This window comes from Paralichthys olivaceus, chromosome 7 (genome assembly GCF_024713975.1).
Source record: "Paralichthys olivaceus isolate ysfri-2021 chromosome 7, ASM2471397v2, whole genome shotgun sequence".
Classification (NCBI taxonomy): Eukaryota; Metazoa; Chordata; class Actinopteri; order Pleuronectiformes; family Paralichthyidae; genus Paralichthys; species Paralichthys olivaceus.
In genome coordinates this window covers 6428715-6448786 of record NC_091099.1, presented here as the reverse complement: position 1 = coordinate 6448786, position 20072 = coordinate 6428715, and the positions used below count along the sequence as shown (strand labels likewise).

At 43.9% G+C, this 20072-nt stretch overlaps 1 protein-coding gene across 2 annotated transcripts in view; it reads left to right on the top strand.

Moving 5' to 3' along the window:
* tspan9a (tetraspanin 9a) overlaps positions 1-20072 on the top strand; it is a 154681-nt gene that overhangs the window by 23342 nt on the left and 111267 nt on the right. The window contains exon 3 of one of the 2 annotated variants that reach the window (XM_069528370.1): positions 16950-16998. The gene's annotated coding sequence lies outside the window, so the exon portion shown is untranslated. Of the gene's footprint in view, positions 1-16932; positions 16999-20072 lie in introns of both variants that reach the window. The other variant, XM_069528369.1, reaches the window with a different exon arrangement.

Here is a 20072-nt window from a genome sequence, read left to right as displayed (position 1 = left end):
GGCAGCTCTGCAGGGCTGGGTGGGTCGGGGGTGGGTGTGTGGGTCGTTCACAGCTCTGGGCCTTCTCTGGCCTGGTCTGCTTTACCCTTCTGAAAAGACTCATGGAGGGCACAGCTGAAACCACAATATGAATCACCTCCTTTCCAACCTCAGCAGAGTTAATGACCGAATGGTGAGACGTCTCGCATGATGTTTTCACTAGTTCGTTTCATCTAAATTGTATGAATTGTAGTTTTCTTTATCCCAGAAAAGTCCCTTTATATTCACATACTTTATATTTACATCGAGGGGACCCTCTCTACGGAGTCATGTTTTTACATTAGTCCAGACTGAACAAACTAAACACCTTTTGAGTTTTATGACAATGAAAGGCTACCAGAGGTTCTTTTTCATTTTTGGAAAGAGAGGGTGAGGTGAGGGGTGTTCAGCTGCAACATCCAATTTCAACACTAGATATCACAGAATTCTACACACTGTACCTTTAAGCAATATCAGGTTAACATCAATGACTCTTTTGTCCATGTTCATGTGAATACTCTGCACTTAGAATGATAATTTCCCTTCACAGAGCCATTCGGTTAATTCATTTCCAGCAGGTTGACAATGAAAAAAGCTTCACGCTCTTTCTGAGGTCGTTAAAGGGAGTTATGTAGTTAGGTAAAAAGGGTGAATCTATCTTTTTTTTTTTTTACTTTCACATTAACTTTTTTCCTAATTTGGAGTCACATTTCAAATTAAAAGACCGATTTAGGGAGGTTGAAACATATTGTGACTTTTAATGACTTTAAAATCGTCACGTGTAAGATTTCATATTTTTCTTCATGTTTGACTTTATTCAATTTCTGAATTTATTAGGGAGGTTAAAACATCTTTTGTGCTCTTTAAAGGAGATCTTGTACCTCACTGATGTGGTAAACGCTATCAGAGAACTCATAATCAGCTCAGAGGGGTTTGAGTCTCATCAGTTTATGATCCTTTATCTTCTCGATGCAGCTTTGCAGAAGATCACAGGATGTAATATTATTTCCCTCTGTGATCGTTCTTATCACATAAAACTGACATCTTAACAATTAAATGTATTAATTCTTCCAATTTACTGTGGGGAAAAAAAACGAAACATGTGAGCACGCAGTTCTATCAAGTCCTCTGAGATCGTTATCTTTGTGTTCATGCTCTTAATAAGTCGAAATGGTTTCCACTTGTGGTCAGTCATGCACATGGTATTTTTTTCCCCCATTGGCAGGCTGTGGTTCTTGTTGTTTATAATTGCTGGTTTATGTTATAGTTATATTATCTCATATGGGAGCTGCAGTCCTGAATAACAAACACCGCCCATCTGTGCGCTTTGTCTCACAAACTATGGCACTGGTGATTTAGCCATTCCAAACGAGTAGCACCGGGACATAAAAAGTAATTCAGTGTTAACCAAATGTTCCCCGCGGTTCTTTTTGTTCTCAGGGCCAAGGATACAGATGTTGAAATGTTGAAATGGCTGCGAGTCGAGATGAAACACGGTGCGTCCTGTGCGAGTGAATGCAGTGTCAACAGCATCATTTATTTCTCCTCCCATGGTTCATATTTGTCTTTGGCAGGCAGAGTATTTGTCTCCTTGGCCTGAATCTTAACTCCACATCTCTCCGATGGTCCCAGACAATAGCTGAGCTTGGATTCACGGAATCATTCGTTTTACTGCTGGCAAGTTCTTGATGGCACCAAGCGAGTGTGATTTGGCTTTGAGAAATAACGGTTGAAATGAAAAGTAGAAAGTGAACCTAGATTCCATCTGTGTTCCTGTTGTGATACACAGCCTTGATTGTTTTCCTTGTGTAATGTTCTGTAATCCAGCTTTGTGATGAGCAGATGATGCGGACGCTTGGCTCTTTCTGCTTCATCACATTTGGATTTCAGTATCTCGGTGGTGCTGAACTATAAGGAACTTTTTTTTGGCAAAGGGTTGATAAGAGAACAAATGTGTTGCATTACCTCTAATCTACAATATGTTCTCTCACCTGCTGCCTGCTGTATTTCTCTTGAAGAAAGTCTTTGGAATATTTCCCTGTTTTTTCTGTTTGTTTAGCCCCTCAGGAAATGAGTGTCACCTCCGTCTCCCTCTGTGTTCGGACACATTCGGACAAAAATAAATATTGCGGTGAGAGAAGATAACAAATTACAGACGTGCTCAAAGACTTTAGTGTCTTAAAGTTTGTTTAAACAGACCAGCGCTGGTGTTTAATTGTATTTAGGGACAGCTGAGTGGTAATTTAAACGGTAAATTGGGGCAGGGTCTGGGTAATGTGGTCTTAAAGAGAACATGGAACATTTTCTATGACTCTGAGACTGTGAACCCTACGACGCTTCTGTGGTGAAGTGTAAAACTAATGTTTTCACCCTCATGCTAATGTTCTTTAGAGCAAATTAAACAGATATAACATAAATAAGTTATAATCACTGTCAGTACATTAGGTCTACATTCTGAGCAGAATCCAGTCAATTATTTAATGTTGCTTCAGCCTCCATCAGGTTTATGTCAGCAGTTGAATTGATGCTTTTTGCTCTTCTGCATCTTTCTCTACTATTCAGTGATGAATATTTTATGCATCTTTTTTCAACAATGAGCTGAAATTTTATTTTCAACAGTCGCTCCCTAACCTGGATTTGAAGCTCATACACGCTGCAGGCTGTCTGCTGGGTCTATTAGCACTAATCGTACTAATGTACATAATGTGTTTAGATGATAAGACACGAGCATCACTGCAATATCTATAAGATGGAAATGGCGCAGAGTGGTAGTGTCGTTATTTTACATTTTCATCAGAGGGAATATAGATTCTTGCCCCGTGCAGCCCTAACAAACCCAGTTGCTCTCAAGCAGATCTGAGAGATGAGTCAGGGCGGCAGATGAGAACCTGTTGATTACAGAGCTCATCATCATCAGCTGCCATGTTTCTGCTTTTGTCCCTTCCATCACACACATAAGACCGGCTAATTCCTCCAGTAACTCATTGTCTAGACGGACTCATCCAGACGCTGCACTCCGACCTTTGCAGCACACACAGGTGTCATTGATGTTTTTTTAGATGTCACCAGCGACCTCAGTTGTCACACCCTCTGTGCCTGGGTGGTCAGCGATGATCCGTCACACTGATGCAGAATGATGATGTTGTATATCTCGCTGAATCAGACTGGGCAATAAGACAATATCAATGATTATTGCTATGTAATTTTCATCAATAGCAATTTAACAAAGGTTCAGTAAATATCAGCATAATGTTTATGCGTTGCACAGTGAGGAGCTAACACACGGTTGATCCATCTCAGGATCGTATAATGTTTGGCTGTTTTATAGGAGTGTAAAGAATTTCAAATTAAGAGTTTGTAAAAATGTAGCAGGATAGAACATGTAAAATCACAGCATACGCAATAATACAGTATATACTTCAACAGGAGATAACTAATAATAAATTAAGGTGTAATGTGCTGATGTAAAATAGATGAGAACCAACCTGCAGTTGATGCTGACCTTTTGTGTAGTGGCAGGTTTGGAGAGCAGGCGGAAAAATATGAAGGTCGATGACAAGCGAACAAATGCACTAGACTGAAACATCATTCACCGAAGGTTTGGCCTTTCAGAAACCATTTTTGACATCTCGCTGTAACCTCTGCTTTTTTGACAAATCGCTTTGTTCCATTACGACGACGACTGATCGACAACTGGAAGTCACCCGCAGCCTCGTTTTTGAATCTCCTATTATCAGCTCAAGTGTTTTACAGAGAGATGAAACTCTTGCGTGCAAACCTCCTGCTTATTTTCCCACAGTTTGGACCTTAATCTCTGTCTGTGTGTCAGAGCCAGACACTGAATTAATATGCATTAAAGCTAAGCACTCAGGTGTTGAGGAGGAGACCTGGAGAGCGGCGTTGAGAAATTGGGCCGTGAGCGATGAAGGATGGTGCCGGTCCTGACACTTTGAGTCAGCCTTTATTCACCGTGCACCTTCTGTCATCGCATGGCCGCCACTTCTTTCATCTCTGTCACTCGCAGAATGCCATAACTTGGTTAGTGACACCCACGGCAAATTAGGGACCATCCCTCCTTCACGGCACACGCATGTTCCGTGCTCGCTGTCGATTCAATCACCTGCCATCTGGGGCCACTAATGTGTGGCGTTTTATGACACTGTGATTTGTGCTCTGGGGTGTTAGCTGACTTTTCAGAGGATCCTCTAATAGAAACGCTCCTGGCCCAACTCGAGACTTCTGAGAACATGTCTCGTCCCCATAAATCAAATTTTTGTGTTCATTGCGTTTCATCTTTTTAACACCGCCAACAGTTATTTATTCACGTGGCTTTCTTTTACTATCACCCAGGAGAAATTGCAGGAGACAGAATGATGGTGACATTTAAGATGGAATGCTTTAAGATTGAAACGCTCCCACACACACACAAAACACACACACACACACAGACACACACCCATACATGCACATCTGGAGAAAGAATAGTCAGCCCCCAGTCGCAGATACACGATACAGCCCTGCAGAGAACAGCGTGTGTGGATCCCCCTTCATGGGCTCGTGTGGAGCTCAGAGACATTTTAGTCACCAGGACACCTAAAGGACAAACAGTGGCCAGGTGCCAGGGAGACAGCGAGGCGTCTAATTCATCACTACCCCTCGCTCAGTGACAGACTGGAATGACACTCACACACACACACTATGCAGAACCCGTGCCTCTCTCCATCCTGGGATTTCCATCTCTGTCTCTCATTACAGGGAACCGCTTGGAAAAGACCAACATGGCAATGTCGTAATTAGCGGGGCACATTAAAATTGGAGCCGTGAAGTGTGTCATTAAAAATCCTCTGCTGCAAGCCACCTCCGTCTTTCCTGACTCCCACGTCCCCCCCAAAAAACTAAAAAAGTGCTTACTGACTCGCTATGGATTTATCATTTCATCGCTCTAATCTGTTTGGCCTGTTTTCTCTCCGTCTCTCCTGTCCTCATCTTGCACGGAGATGAATGGGCGGCAGGACTGACTCGGGGCCCATCATTCACTCTGTCAATCCTCGGGGGTTGATCAAAGCAAGCGACAGAGGTCCTGTTCCATCTGCAGCGTGATTTAGCTGTGAGAGGGAGCGGATCCAGACATCTCTGTTCCTCACTGAGTCTGTCAGTGCGCTGATAAATAAGAACCACAGAGATGGAGGCGTGAAGAAAGAGGGTTTGAAATGTGTCGTTTCTGCGGAGTTGTCTTATCCTGTTACTCGTTTCAGGTACGTATGGTAAAAGAAAGAGAAAATGCAGCAGCGGTTGTGCGATGATGTGCAGAGATGAAGTTGCCTCAGTCTCAGGGCAGCAGCTGAACTGGATCTCTGTTGATCTGCTGCTGCCGGCTCCACGCACATCATCCACCGGTGCTGTAGCAGTCACCTGACTTTGTACATGCGCTTCTCTCCACCATGCTGTTATCTAACAAGCTTGCGCTGCTGCAGTGCGTTCTCCCCTGGCATCCTCCTCCTCTCCGTCTCCTCCAGTGTTTCTCTGGCTCACATTTTTCACTTTTCGAGGCGTCAGACCATCAGTTTTGTCGTGCACCATCCAGAATCGATGCGCCTGCCAAAACAAGTTTCCTCAAGCTGTATATCTCATTTCTGCCCTGATCTGATGCAAACCTAAATCATGCAGGGATCTTGTGAGAGTCTTGAGCGAGACAAAACAAATGGCATGAAGCTGATGTGCCGTGTGTGTCTGCAATTTATCAGGCAGAAGAACGTGCACACGTGCGCGCGCGCACACACACACACACACACGCACAGCTATAAACAACGTTTTATCAAAGTGTTTTACTCTGAGATATGATAAAAGGTCGTTGACTCCTTTCCTAGAGGAGTTTGTGTTTCTGTATTTTTCCACATTAATTCATTTTAATGATTTATTTATCTCGTTTGTTTGTCTTATGTTAGCCTTTTGAACTCTTTTGCTTTGTTGGATTGCATGATATCTGCTCACCGAGGTCAAATTCGTACCATAAGCCTCGAGGGGTTCCTTAGAACTCACCGGCACTTTTATTTAAATAAGTAAACAATATAAGACCCAGTGTTGCATCTTGCAACATACAAAGAAAAAAATCCAAACCATAATTGCTCAAACTTTCATGGCTGTTTATTTTTCGACTATGTATTAAAAAAACCTGGGCGTCTAGACAGCTAAAATAAAAATGCACATGAGATGAGCACGTTTAATTGGATGTCAGGACTCATTTGACCTGCGACAAAAAGTCAGAAATGGTACTTATTTTCCGGCATTTGAGAGAAAACCATCAAAGCGGGAGACACAACTGCTAATGGTCTATTTATTTCAACATAACCTCTTCAAATAAACATTACGATGTAAAATATGGGTCAAAACACGGCTGTTTGTGTGAAGCGCCGGACACCAGCCCCCGAACACCAGCCCCCGGACACCAGCCCCCGGACACCAGCCCCCGGACACCAGCCCCCGGACACCAGCCCCCGGACACTAGCCCCCGAACACCAGCCCCCGGACACCAGCCCCCGGACACCAACACCAGCCGCCGGCCCCGGACACCAGCTCCCGGCCCCGGACACCAGCTCCCGGCCCCGGACACCCCAGGCCCGCCCTCGGACACCCCAGGCCCGCCCTCGGACACACCAGGCCCGCCCTCGGACACACCAGGCCCAGCTTATGTGGTTGTCACGCATACAACTTTATCATGAGGATCCACAGATTCACCGTCCGCTGACCAGATTTCACAGCATTTCCAGGAGAAACGGGAGTTTTTAGATTGCTCAGAATACAATTCGATTTCTCCGCGGCAGAGTTGGGTTGTAAACTCTCTGCCTTTGCTACCACGTGTTCGTTGATGAATTATTCGCCAAAATTCAGCTCGACCCACATTTTATTCTCAATCAATTAAAGTGACATTGTGTGACTCCTGTCTCTCACGCATTGCATTCGGTGCAGCAGCTTAGGCCCACGCAAGCGCTCACGAGGTCACAGAGCTGCGGGTACTGCTGCTTTTCCTTTTCATCAAATAATGATTTTTTTTTTTTTCAAAACTCGATTATGTAATTTAATTTTGTACATTTGTTGACATCCTCACTGTAGCCTGCTGGTGTTTTGTGAATTAATATTAAGTCCAGTCTTCCAGTTGTACTGTGGACGGGTCGGACTCGGACAATCACCTGCTGCGTTCTTCATATGTGAAGATCCCAGACATCCCCCAGAGTTCAGTAGGGACTTTTTGTTGCGTCTGTGAAGGGTTCAGCAGATATAAATGTGTTTGTGTTTGTTATGCGGGTTCAGACTTACAGTGTCTCTCCCTCCAGACCAGTTAAAACCCTGTGGAGCTGGCTTTGCTCACTGTAGACGTTACATGTCAAAGGTCTCATATGCTCTTACATATACTTCTCTCTTTTTCTTCTGTGCCATCTGCCCTCAATTTCCTCTCTTTCTTAAATCGCTCCTTTTTTGTAACACTTCCCTTCCAATGGCTTCGTAAATGTTTTAACCTCAGATTTCACACTTTGCTCCTTCTCTTAAATCCCCTCTCTTCTTAATCCTGCACATTTGTCTGCATGCACTTCATCTTTCCTCTCACATTCTCCTGCGTCTGCTTACACAGTGCCGAGCGGACGCCTGACACCCGGGGCGAGCTGTAGTTTTCTTTCTCTGCTGTAGTGCGGCCCGGAGAAAAGGGGGAGAGGGGAGGCCTCAGCTGGGAAAGATCATGTGGGGATGAGTGGAAAATATACATGTTGTGCTTCTCCTCTGTCTGTCAACACCTGTCGTCAAAGGGAGAAAATAAAAGCAGCTCAAATTTATTCGGACCACGATGCTTTCATCTGACGGAGCTACACTCTAGAGCGATGTGGGTGATCAATGCGTTTTTTTTCCCTCTTCTCTCAACACGTTGGCCACACGCTGTTTAGCTGCTGCAAAACTGCGACCTGCCTTTTTATAGCTGCTCTGTTCATAATCCCCTCTCAAGACGTATCGAGCATTAAATGGAGAAACGGTTGGATTATTTTAGTCAGCTGTATCTGTGTTTCAGAGTCTGTAGGTTCTGCCCTCAGCTCTGCAGCAGGATGGTAGCGTTAGCATATGACAGCCATTTTCCCTTATTATGTTTTCCAAGCACATATTTCATCCGCTGCTCACTGTTCCCTGTCTGCACTTATCATGCCGCCATCCTCCCTGTTCATTGCCCCCTGCTTTAATCCTCCATGACTGTCCCACCAGCTTGTCTATTACCTTAATTTAAAACTCGGGGAGGGAAATGAAATAATAGAGGTTTTATCAGCTATAATTCCAGTATGGCATTACTCAGAACAGACGGACTGCCTGGAAATTAGCACGGGGGGACATGAGCTGTTAATACCACATCACTTGTCTTGTGTCAGATTGATGTTTTTTTTTTCATTCATCCAGAATCTATTCATATGCTATTCTCTTGTTATGTCACCCCTGCACGGATAAGACACGTAGGGGTTGTGGTTCTGCGTGTTCACTCTCTTAGTTTCACATCAAACAGGTTTATGCATTTGAAACAAAAAAGCAGTAAGTGAAAAGGGTCCTTGAAAAGTATAAAATGTCCCATCCAAGGCAAATTAAATCATCATAACTGAAATTTCTTAGATTTCTGGGATTTCAGGCAGCGTTTGAAGTCCTGAGCAGAGCAGAACAGAAGACTGTGAAATCTTCCAACTGGGGATGATATGCCTTTGTCCGTGGTGAGGCGGATGTCGTGAGGTCATGGGTTCTCACCACAGTAGCAGTGCAGCAGTTGCACATTTCCCAGTCCCATGTACCCAGTGATCTCTGGTGAGTGAGTTTCCAAAAATGTGAGTGTCTGGCTTGATGGCTGCACAGCTGCACCTCTCACTGGCATGAGTGTGTCCTGACAGATGCTGCAGCATGTCTGTGTGTGTGTATTTTAGGGGGGGTGGAAATTCTGGCAAAGTGGGCTCTGCAGATGCCTCTGATTGCACACTGGATCAGGAAGGAAATTCCTCCAGGACGATGACAGAGGAGCTGGAGCTCGCTGGGCCAACTCACTGACTTCTGCGGCGAACACAGGAAAACCACAGCCACACCGACAACCTCGGCACGTAGGAACGCTTGAATTCACGAGGGACACCCAACCTGCAGCCAATCCAAACCTCTGTCTGTGATTGCACATGATGACTGCTGTTTATCTACTGACTGAGGTGATAATCTGCTGTCATGACTCCCCCGAGACTCTAAACCTCCCCTTATGCATTAGAGTCACGGTTGACCAGAGGATGGTGGTATGGCCGGCATGCAGAGTAGAAAACTGACAGATTTTCTTTCTTTTTTTTTTTTGAGGTAGGGCCTTGGGGAAAAGGTTGCTTTCCTTTAGCATTTGTCCTGTCCAGAGGTTCTGCAGCCTGAAATCTCCTCTTGCTTGCTGGATGTCAGGATCAGCAGTACAGTTTTCTTGATATATATATATATATATATATAAAGTGGAAAAACTCGACCTGAAGGCAGAGACAAACATCACCACTGTCCAGTTACAAAATGAATTTGGTCATGGCTACTATAACAGGCTGGATTTATTCCAGTCTGGGTCAGCAGGTGTTTACAGTTAACAGATTAAATCATGTTATGTGATTTTAATCTTGAAGTTTCGGATGCAGTTGCTGCCAGTCATTCAGCTTTTATTGAATATTTGACAGTTGCTGATTACGTCTATCGCTCCGGGGGAAATTAATACTGGTAAATAAACATATTCACCTGACGTTAGCTTTGTTTTGCAGATTCCACTCAGAGTCCTCTCGTCCCTCTGGGGGATCTAAGTCCACATGCCCACCTTGTCTCCTTCCAGCTTTTTTTTTCTACTTTAGGCTTTTCAGTGCAAATGGCACTTATACCTTTAAACAGCCTGCTTGTTGCTGTCCATGTTTGTTTTAGTACAACAACATAAGACAGTTGACTTGCTTGTGGGATTTGCAGGGTTGCCTCCCACCAGATCTCCATTTGTTTTTAACCAGTCAACCACGGTGGTGTCTCATGCATTTAGCCTCACCTTCCTTTCAGGCTAAATAAAATCTGTGCAGGTTATTGGAAATCTTTTTAGTTGGTTTGTCCGGTCTGCAGGTTTCAGCTGCTAATTCATCATCACAATAAAACTAGAGTAACTTTTAGCTTTGTGTTCTTTTGCACAGATAAAGTAGCTGCAAGGAAACATTGAATCATAGCAGCAATACAATTTCTGGATGGGACGAGAGGCTCGTGAGTAGAGGTGTACTGGGTCTATTTAAGGACTGGATGTTGGTGCTTCACAGTTGGCATTAAATGTGTGAAAATAAAAGAAACTATTGTCCGTGCCAGATAATATAGCGTGGGATAAACTGGCATTTAAAAGTGAGAACCTGGCAGTGGGATGGCAGAAAAAGGGTTTGGAACAACATCTGCAGCTCGTGACAAGCTAACGCAGATGAATGGCTTCAGTTTGTCATCAGCAGTCTGAGAGCTTGCAAACCTTCCCTGTGGGAGTACAGGTCTGCAATTATATTACATTTGTATAGCTGTTCAATTCATTCGATAACACCGGGTTGTACAAAATACTGCATAATTGATGAATCATGATGCATGGGCAATGAGCATATGGCATACATACTTTATTTGGCATGTACAGGGTGCACGACTTCCATACAAATGACTCCAGAGAATGGGATTTATGAATTTGGACATCATCTAATTCAATTAGAAATGACTCCTGATATAATGACATTTCCTCCTCGTGTCACAACAATTTTTTAGTGTTTTATTGTGATTAATTTTGCATTTATTTTGCATCCTGCCGCCCTCCTCCGAGTTCCGTATGTTTATTTCATTCCCACACATAAACTCGACTTGGACAAGAAAAGGAAAACGGGATGAAAACTACCTGCACACGACAACTCATTTTAAACACACGTGACCGTGAGTTATATAAGAGTTGAACTTTTAATATTTAGTTCCTCTCATAACTAAAAATCTTCTTCTCAGACATCTATGAACACAATTGTAAGAGTAAGCCAGCTGTATTGTTGCAGGGCAGTGGAAATGGATGTGCTGCAAACACACCCTAGGTGTCAAAAAAAAGCATTTAGCACTTAAACAGCTCTCGCCATCCTGATGACAAAGCAGAACCTCGCTGCAGGGTGCAGGGGCCGGTCTTAATGTTTGAAGATTTGTTTTCCCCGGCTTTGCCAAATGAGGGGCTAATCATCGATAATCACAGTAAGCTCGCCCGGGGGCCTTCATGCTGCATTTTCCTCTACTTCTAACTCGTTTTCCCTGTGCCACATGTTTCCCAGTGAGACGGCCATCTGTCTCACAGGTGCTACATATTCAGCTGGAAACCAAAACCTGAAGACGATTTTCAAAAGGCGAGAGAATATCCGACAAACAAAGGTTATTGTTAAAGAATGTTGAGGATAAAGCATTGCTTTGTGTTAATTTCATGGCACAGACGTAATCACTGTGTGTGTGTGTGTGAGTGTGAGTGTGAGAGAGAGAGAGAGAGAGAGAGAGAGAGAGAATTGATGCTGTGTGATTTGACAGTCGGGCTGATGAGATGGAGCAGAGCTGTCGTAACTCTTCCCCACCGGAGCACCATGAACCTTGGCACACACCTGACCCCTGAGCGACGACATATTGTTTGCGTGTGTTTTCAATGACGACAAAACGGTTGAAAGTGGAGAGGCAGCTTTTGTCTGACTATTATATATAATACATATACTATTATATATCAACAGGAAGGCCATGATTGCTTTTTTCACATTCGAAAACAGTAAATGGAGAACTGAAGATACCAGCAAGCATGTTATTAAAATCGCCATGACGGTACAAGCTGTATTTGCTTTTGGTCCTTTTTCCAATTGAGGACGGCCTCGTGTACTGTAGCTTTGCTGACAGCCTCCTCTCACTGTACATGTAGAATGTAATTGCACAGTTAAAGGCGTCCGTTGAATTCTGTCAGGTCTTACGACTCAGCTTGTGCAGGAACCTCCACGCGTGTATCTCATCTTTCAGCGACACCACAGTTTGACTCTCTGCCAGAGCTCACAACAGCTTCGGCGCAATCAGAGCATGGCCGTATCCCACTGTCTTAGATTACACAGCAATTTACTCTTATAAGTGACTGCACTTTATTCTTGTAAAAGTTTTTAGAAAGTCATTGGTATCCCTACAGTTCAGGGCAGCGAAGAATCATAAAGCCAACTGCCAGGTTTTTCATTTTCGCATCATTGTGGTGCAACTGTGTATTTTTTTACGATAATTTGTCTCATGAATGTGTTGGAAATGTCTTCAGGTTTAGAACTGGAAAAACATGTCTTTCTCAGAATCGTGGCCGTGTGTGAGTGTTGCATGGCTGCACGTGTTGGATCAAGCTTCCACGCTGCCTGTAGACTCCATGGAAGGGAAGGGTATCTGCTTTGGCTCCTTTCCAAGCATTCCCGGCTAGAGGCGTCATGCTCTCCATGTATGTGCGTTCCACTATGAGTGAAGGCGTGAGGAGGAAACTTGGTGAGACTGAGGCACGACGACAGTGTAAAGAGACCAGGGGCTGTGAGTCGGAGGATGTTACAGATACAGCTGTTGTGGATTGGGAAAGTGAATTTTTCTTCCCGTCGGTGCTTTAGAGCAGGATTAAGGTTGGACAGTGTTTTACTGTGGAGAGACTGCGGCCGGTGGAACATCGCCACGGGCAGAGGAGAAGATACAGGGAGGGGACGATGGTGGAAAGAGATTGATCTGGACAGACAGATATGGAAGGACAGCTGTTGGGGGCAAAAAAAGGGAGGGAGAGAGATAGAAAGAAGAAGGGGGGGAGGTATGCAGAGTCATTTATATAGATTACGGTCTTTTGGATAATACCCTTAGGCCTGTGTTAACACAGCAAAGTCAGCAGTATGGTAACTGCAGCATACATTAGCTTTGTTATATGTACCCTCAAACACTTGGGGCTGTGAGGAAGTGGTGAAACATATATTTGAACCTCAGGGCTTAGCCAAGGAACTATCAATAGCCTGTCAGCGCAGAAAACGAAGGAGTGATACATCCATTTTTTCAGGATATGCTTCGTTCCACTTACTGTCATTTCAATTTCACTGTCCCTTCTACCCAAACTGTACGAGGCACAGAGATTAAGCAGTCTAGTGTCTCAATTCAAACATTTGTGCAGGAGAAGCAGGTTGAGCGTGGAATGGATGGAACGCTCTCTGCAGCGTGTTGTTCATAATCCACACAAGGTGTTAAACCCAAGATGGCATGATTCATGATGGCACATTATAGACAAAAACAATTCCTGCTTCACGTTAATTTCAGTAAATAAGTCGCAACTGGACTTTTGGCACCTCTTCCTGAATTGAAATAGCCTCCAGGAGTATTGTCAAACAGTTGTTGTCCATTTTTATGACTATATGAATTTCTTTAAACAAAAATCTTTAACATTTAATCTTCAATGTTCTTATTATCCAGAGCCATGGACCATATTCGTGCTGTGCCTCCAGGCTTGTTCGGCGGCGCTGCATTTCATGTACACTTATCTTCCTCAGTAAGAGGAGAGCCAGGCGTTCTCAGCTGACTTCCCGATGTGTGCCAGCCCTGACCGACGCCGCCTTATTCACAGCTGTGTGAGCTCCATGTACGCCACAGCTGCAGGGAACTGCTCTCTCCCACGAGACAAATGATACCCCATTACCACACACACAGCACAGCAGCGTCGTTGAAAGCCTCTTCCCATGCTTTCTTATTAAAACACAGTCAAGGTTATTTGTTTTTGCTGTCTGTCATTGCAGAGCCACATATTTTATTCCAAGAAATCCGGGCTGACACCAGATATGTAAACTGCTGGACCTCTGAACACCAAATATTTATGCTACAACAGGGAGATTTATAGACAAGAGCAAGGCCACAAACTCACCAGTATCTCTCATTGTGGTACAGACCATTAGGTGCCAGCTACTGATCTGTACCTCTTTGACTCTCACCACCAAACACAGGCAAGGATTTATCAGAACACTGCAAAGCTGATAATGTGCCAACAATTGCCCAAGCCCGAGAGAAGGAGCACACCTGAGGGACACATAAAGCTTCATGATATCCTAACTGGCCATAAGTACTCTGCAGGTGGTGAGGAAAAGAAGAATAAATGCAACATCATCATCCCATATACAGGGAAGCCTTTAACAAGTGCTGCATCCTTGTGTTTTTCAGACCTATAGCAACACACAAGCCAACATAATACCTCGCACATGTGCAATTTGTAAGGTGCACCGTTTCCAATTTGAAAGGCTGTGTAAAAGGGGCTTAATTTAAAGAAAAGAACCCATCCCTCAACAGATAGGGTAGTCTGCTTTACCACTTATCGCCCACCAACAATGGTGCCCTTTCATTCCCTCCCAGGAGATTTACCGGCCTTTCACACTTGGCCTCATGTGACTCTGTAAACTTGACTGTTGTTTACACTTGGCCTCAGATAACTCTAGTAACTCTATCTACTGTCATTACAACAACTAAAAGCATGAATGAAACAAGTAACATCAATGGCATTGGTGTTGACCCTGCAGAGGTTAAATACAAGGGACTCCCCCCCAGTTAGTCAGGAATTAGTTGAATTCATTTGTTTCATATCTTCCTGAATAGCCTTGACCTGGATGACCGAGAATCTTCACAGATTGAAGATTTTATTCCCCTGGTGTAAAACCCCCTCAAAATACTCTTAGAGCCTGTTCCTGTGAGTTTAAATCTCTAATTATTTTTAGATTGTAGATTTGTCGCTGTCTCGAGAACAGACTACGTGTCGGAGTGCCAGGCTGTCAGCCTTCTTCTCTTGTCGGATCTTGAAGAATTGTGTTGGAATGCTTAAATGCAAACACCCACAAAGCTTTGAGAGTACTCCTCACAGTGTAAAACAGAATGTCATGTACTATACGTCCAACTAGCTATCACCATAGATAAAATACACACATGCTCCACATGCTGTATACAGACAAAAACAGGGTAAAGGGCCACAGATGGTAAATATAGCTCACTGGGAGTGAGTGATCACATCTCAGGCCGAATTACAGTCTGTTTATAGCCATAGGAGCATCATTAACTCTGCTGTGTGATGCCTGATGACCAGAAAGCAACATCTATCTCCTGAGCATGACTTACCGTGGAAATGTTGTTCCAGCCTCCTGCTAAATCAATGCCGACAGCCATCTTCTTTTTTTCCATGGCCCCTGTTTAGAGTTGGCTGTCCAGTTGGCTGTCTCCACTCCCTCAGGGATCAGCAAGGAGGCAAGCTTGTAATGATGAGGAGTAATGGTGTAATGTAATTATATTTGTCTTGCACAGTGCGTCAATGGAGCCCTAATTAATTCTGCCGGCTAATTGGAGGAACAAACTGTCTTATTTCTGCCGACAGTGTCCCCGTTTGGTTTGTTCTGTTTTCACTCCGTTGGCACATTCTCGCTCTATTGATCACTCTATTTCTTTTTCTCTCCTCCCTTGTTATGCCTGCATTTCTCAATTATCTATCAGTGCTCACAGTCGCATGCAAACGTCATGCACTCTTTCTCTTCCTCTCTCCTTCTGTTGTGTCAGCCCACTCAGCCACACTGTGCTTTTTCACTCCATGTCTGACCTTGGGTCTTTTTTGACGTTGTATCCTTCAATAGAAATTGAAAACCCTGAAAACGACTCGTCTTCAAATCCTTTGGAAGATGAATGTGTTTTTAGTGAAAGGAGCTTCTGAAATAATGGACAAAAAAGTCATATTAATACAATTAGGACTGTTATAGTGAGGTTCACACCTGACTTGTAGGACACAGTGTGTGCACTCATTGCTCCTTCTCAATCAGGCTTCAGATGAAATGCCTGGATGGATTTATACATTGCAGTGCCCATACCTGCGTATAGATGGATATTTCAGTTCAAATGTTACAAAGCTAAACCTTCAGTGGACTCGTCTGGAGGACACAACATTTCCGTGGCCGCTGTCCTTCGGTGAGCTCATGCAACAGCCTCTGCGGCAGGTAGAGGGAAAGTTTAGCCACCGTACGTCGCAATAAAATGGAAATGAAAGCAGTGGCCGTGCCCTCGTAAGTCATCTTGTGGCGAGAAAAGTGACCCCTCTTGTACGAGATTGAAGCGCTAAATCAGACACCTCCTGCTCCTCTCATCTGAAGGTGCTCCTGGAGAACCATCATTCATACCGGAGAGCAAGTGCAGGGCTTTGATATTCTGTATACCTTACCTGTGCTGTGCAACTCTGTGTGTTTCTATGTGTTTTTGTACACATGCCTGTGTTTGATCTTGGTAGTGTGCTTGAGAAAGACAGGGCTGGAAGATAAAGAAAGAGAATGGCATATGTGCACTCCCAGATAGGAATGATACAGAGGGGGTTTTCTTTCAAGACTCACCCATTCACCTCGACGTGTTGCCAGGCCTTCATGTTCTGACTCAGTTCCGTGCTGCAGGGTGCCAGGTCGCACTCCGAGAGCTTTATGGTCTTGACCGAGGCTCGGACCAGCTGGCTGGCCATTGTGTAAAATCACAGGGAGACAACTTTAGTGCACTGCTGTGTAAACTGCTGCAAACACACTTGCCAGAGGTTGCGCTGTGGAGGCTGTTCAAATTTTTATAACAACCTCAGGCTGGTCAAATACAAGACTGAGGTTTTATATTCCTGATTTATAGTTTGAATAAGCCTGTTTCTCCAGGACATTATAATTTGTGGGACTCGGTGGCGTGGAGTTGGGGAATACAAGCTTGCAGCAGATCTCTCACCGGTTGATTGATTTAGTAAATGAAGGAGTAAACAAATAAAGAATGTTAGAATACTGTTCCGTGCACATGGTTTTTATTGACGGTATGTCCAGATATTGACTGATTTTTTTTTTTTCACAGACGTTTGACCTTCCCAGCCTAAGGTGCAGACAGTCTCTCTTCCTGCTTCTCGCTCGTCAAGGAAAGGTAAGATTTCTGCTTTGCCCTGCCACAAACAACAACATGTTAACATCACAGCAAAATGAAACTGAGAGAGTCTAATTCCCCTGGAGGATTTGAAAGCACTCTTCCTAACATCTCTGGCGTACAGCCATGTTTATTCAACAAGGATTTATTTTATTCCATCTTGCATCCTCACACCTGGGATTGTTCTGCATGCTGAGTTGATTAGGATACAGATGTAGCGGGGTGGATTTTCTTGTCCAGAGTACGGTGGAGCTCCATAAATTTGAGGGTGAATGCTTTTGACTGAAAGTGTTGGGAGGAAACTGATACCTATACCCAGAGGTCCCTGCTGCATGGAACCCGCTCTGCTCTTTGAAGCTTAGAGGGGCTCACTAAAATTAGCCGGGCAACAGATAACCTGTGCCTCGAGATTAAAGCGGAGCTGAACCGTGAGACTCTTTGACGGCGCCCTTTGTGTCAAAGCCCGTGGAAGGACGAATGCGGAGAGAGAGAGAGCACAGGGATGGGCAGCTAGTGAGGGAGGCAGCAGTGCTATTCATGCAAGAGGATGAGTGTTAAAGAGGCCCCGTATCGAGGTGTAAAGTTCCAGGGCAGCAGATTATTTATGGGTGTTTTGGATTGAAGGGCTCAAGGTTTTGTATGTATTAAGTGACACGCTCTCTCTCCCATGGTGCATCTCTGTTCCCCAGACATCTGAGCATCCTGCTTTACTGTCAGCAGGATGTTAGAGCTATCTTTGATTGTGTGTTTGCGTTTGTGTGAGACAGATCTTCTCTAGTTCCTCTTTGTGTTGTGCTGCCTTCATGTTTCACAATAGCTGATTTAAGACGTGCAGTGAACTCTGGATATTCTCCGCAGAAACTATCTGGAGGGGCTTTACATTAGAACTCAAATGTCTGAGAAATTGCACAGGACAATCTTCCTGCCAGCTGTCTTGTAAGGAGTCCTGAATATCCAGGACATTTCCTGATGCGTTCTTATATAAAAAGCAAAGTTGGGATAACCTGACCCGACTCTCTGGACATTTTCCAGAGTTTACAACTGAAAACAGTTTATTAATGGATTTTTGTTGATGCTCTTGCAGCGTAGAGACCATACGGACCAGGGTGGGCAAGTCTGGGTAAATGGACATCCACACAGAGCCTCATGTACACTCATGATTTTCATCAAGCAAACCTGAGCTTACACTCAGATATGGAAAGTATAACACTTACTTAAGTTTGAGCTAAGTTTAACAGCTTAATCTGTACAAATGTTTGATGTCATTGTTCAGTTATTGGTCTCAATATAAAATTGGCATCTATATTACAAATGACTACAGCTGTCAGATAAATGTAATGGAATATAAGTAGCATTAAATCGATACATATACATTTCACCATTGCCAGGTCGTGTAGCTGCTCAGTGCAGCCAAGCTCCATTACTACTTAGTTTCAAGGTTTCGTGACACTTTAATTTCCTTTTTATGATCAAGTGTATTTCTCAATACAATGTCAATTTACTTTTAATCGAGTCTTCTTGTTATTGATTCCCTGCTTTAAAAGCACATCCATCAGTTTATAGACGCCCAGACAAATGATACACAACATGGTTTCTACTAAATTGTTAAATTATGCAATTATAGCAGTGTGATATTTCAAATTGTATGTTATTCAAAGCTTTATTTAAGATTGTGAATCAAAAAGTTCTCTTTTATGATCACTTGTTTTGAACTAAGGGGCCTCCTCCTCTGTCTCGTTTTCCGTATCAGCCATATCAGAGCGTATAAATTATTGAGACTGAAGCAGCACAAGATGATGCAAAGTCAGACGATATCCTCAGCATCTTCCATGTTTGAAAAGTTGTCTGCAGGGAAAATATTGCATTTCAGCCGTCTGTTCTTTACACTGCTGCTTCGACAATGCCCCCCCCCCCCCCCCCACACACACATACCTCACTTGTCCCTTTCTCCTCATGGAGAGATTGTGTGCAGCAGTACAGGATAGAGAAAGAGAGGAAACATGAGGCTTCATGACATCAGCTTCATGGTGAAATGTGCCATCGGGCAAAAGAGAAAACAGAGCATTTGAGGTTGTTCAGCATCGTACGTCTTGGCTTAAGATCTTAAACATTACATTTTCACACTGTATGTGTGTAGGTGTGAGTGACTAAATAATGGTCTCTTCAACTGGCCATTCAGTCACATTGACAGTCAAGGACAGATACGAGTACGTCTCACAACAGCTCCCTCGGGCCTGTCTGACCAAGAGCGGCCTTGCAGTGTGTGTGTGTGTGTGTGTGTGTGTGTGTGTGTGTGTGTGTGTGTGTGTGTGTGTGTGTGTGTGTGTGTGTGTGTGTGTGTGTGTGTGGAGACTATTATTGATACGCCTCCTGTTGTGCTTGTTGTAAGATACTGACTAATGCCAGTGAACCATTTACATATTTATTTCCCCGGCCAAATGATACCACATGAACCGGTTACCACTGGAGACCTTATATGCCGGTCTTTAATTGGCTATTGATTGACTCTGCTATGGCAGTGGAAGACAATAAATTACTGCCTGCTTGAGAGAGGGAGGTGGTACGCAAGTTGAGTGTGGGGGTGCCGGTGTGTCAAATCAGTGTCTGCATTATTTATGCTACTCTGATTTTTATGTATGTAGCAAGGATCGGTGACGCAACACGTGATGGAACAATCGCAATACAGCTTATTTGTATAGGTCAGTGCACATCGGTTCTGTTTGCAAAGATGGTGGGAGCAGGCAGCATGTGCAATTCAGCTTTCCGTCATTCCATTTGACAAGAAATTGGTTCTTCTAATACGTTTCTCATTGTCAGCATAAATAATGTAACGGTGTATATACTGAGTGTGCAGCTGTTTGCATGTGTGCTTGCATACAGGGCTGCATGAATTGTAGAATAATGAGCCACTATTCTGAATAAAGATAAATAAAAAAACAATTTCACAATATTTCCTTTTCATTTCCTTCCATTCTCAGTCGTCCGATGTTTTCTGCACATGACATTGGTGCTAGTGAAGGAGAGATTTCTAATTTCTTCATCCAGATGGGTAATTATTCTGCCCATGTGTGCCT